This window comes from Saccostrea cucullata, unplaced genomic scaffold (genome assembly GCF_032062105.1).
Source record: "Saccostrea cucullata isolate Sc308-1 unplaced genomic scaffold, CSIRO_AGI_Scuc_v1 ctg6630, whole genome shotgun sequence".
Lineage (NCBI taxonomy): Eukaryota > Metazoa > Mollusca > Bivalvia > Ostreida > Ostreidae > Saccostrea > Saccostrea cuccullata.
The window spans coordinates 6,280-8,372 of NW_026928390.1; positions in this window are offsets into that span (position 1 = coordinate 6,280).

A 2,093-nucleotide genomic window follows, 5' to 3' on the forward strand; every position below is an offset into this window, starting at 1 on the left:
CGTGCAGTTGTGGTAAGCAGACTGTGACGATTGAAAGCACCCGGTGAATTCTAAATATCGTCGCTGTAATATCAAATTGTCGTAAGTCAAAAATCACAACTTTTCAGGAGAGACAAAAAACATATTTTTTTCAAAATGTCGTATGTCTAGTGTTTTCCTTTCTGTCCTGGATGTTTTTTCAGTACAAATTGCCGTATCTCCAGAAAAGCATTGAAGCAAACCCTTGCAATGTATTGTAAGCATACGGATCTGATATTAGAACGCTCTAAAATGTATTATATGAATTAACATACTCATAAATTGATTACAGTTACAAACTGCGAAAACAATTCAGTTTGTAATGAAGTAACCTAGCATCCAACTTTTCATCAATCTTTCCATTGATTTCTCTGTTTATTAAACAAATATACTTTGTTTTGTATGTTGAACACATTTTTTAGTTACCTTGATATCAGACTGCCAGTGACATCCTTGTCAGTGCCAAGAGACATGCGACCTTTTGTCAGAAAAAAAATAATGCATCCAATGGACATACGCGCCTTTATCACACGTCTGTATCTCACTTTCTATTTGGCCTAGAGACATGACGTTTTGACAGAACATGTATTCGATATTGCAGATTCCAAAATAGCAATAAAAATTTCGCGCCAAAAATCGACTTACGACATTTTGATATTACAGCGACGATATAAACAATAACAGAACTCGAGCCCTGTTTACAAAAACTGTGTACATAACACGAGTGTGCTCGATTTGCTAAACTCTGTACACATCTCTTAGTTCGGAATGACGATACTTGTGAAGGTGTTTTGGTTACTAACATTTCTACTCTGAATAAAATTATTTTTCTTGATAAAAGTTTTAATATTTCTCATTAAAACACATCAAAATTGCCACTTTTCCTAAGAATTATGAATAAAGTTAAAATTTGTGAAAGTGCAAGGATGTGTCAATCAACCCCCCCCCCCCAAAAAAAAAAAAATTAAAGTTTTAATAACTTTTAAATGAAATAAGATTTTTAATTAATTTTTGTGTGAAATGCTATTAAAATATATAATTCGTGATATTATACAGAAAAAAATGAGAAAATATTAACTTCAAATCTGTGTTCAAGTACCTTTAAAGATACTTCAGCTTTTTCATGTTCTACCAAAGCTATCAAACTCTTATCAATATCTTCTTTCCATTTGATAACCCTTTTTATCCATTCATAACTTCTAGTGCTATCTTTTGAAAAGTTAAACAAATTTAAAAAAAAAAAAATAGAAAGCGAATCTATGTGATACTGTCTTTGTACTTTCATTGGTAGAAGTTAAAACCAATTAAATGAATTTTGCTTAGCTTGTTCGATATTTGTTACAAGGAAAATATTTCACCTGTGTACTTCTTTTTATTCATCTAAGTATGAGCTAAATTCAAAAGCTGTATTGTTAATCAATTTCTCTAAAAGAAACCACTAGTTAGTACATGTATATAATACGACTACGATATTGATCCGATATATTCTAGTGAGCTTGAAGTAAAAGATACCACAGTCTGACACATCTGTTTCATATATTTAGATATTTTACTTGAAAATGAATATCTAAGTACCAAGCTTTTACGATAAACGTGGTGACTTTAATTTTTCAATCGTCAATTACCATTTTTATGCAGTAATATACCTTCATCACCTGCAAATGGGGTTTATATCAGTTAATTGGAAATGCAATAGCATGCTCTGCATATGAACAATTTCTAAAACGAAGTAAATAATTAACAAATTGCTGAAACAAATATATCAGTAGTCTCATTTTAAGTCATCAGTTCGTAAGTTTTATGGTCGATAGAATGGCTTTCTCAGTAATAATAATAATTAATTCATTATGAAGTCAAATGCATGCTGACTAACGTTTTTCATACTTATTTTAGTCCATATCTTATACACTGAATTGACGACGGATTTTTCCGTTATTTGACGACCATGACAAGGAAAATACGGCGAGTGTGACTTTTCGGCAGGGAATACTCACTCCTCCATGGCACCTGATCCCACCTCTCATTTTTTTAGAGGTCCGTGTTTCTTATGCTCCTATTTTGTATTGTTTAATGGT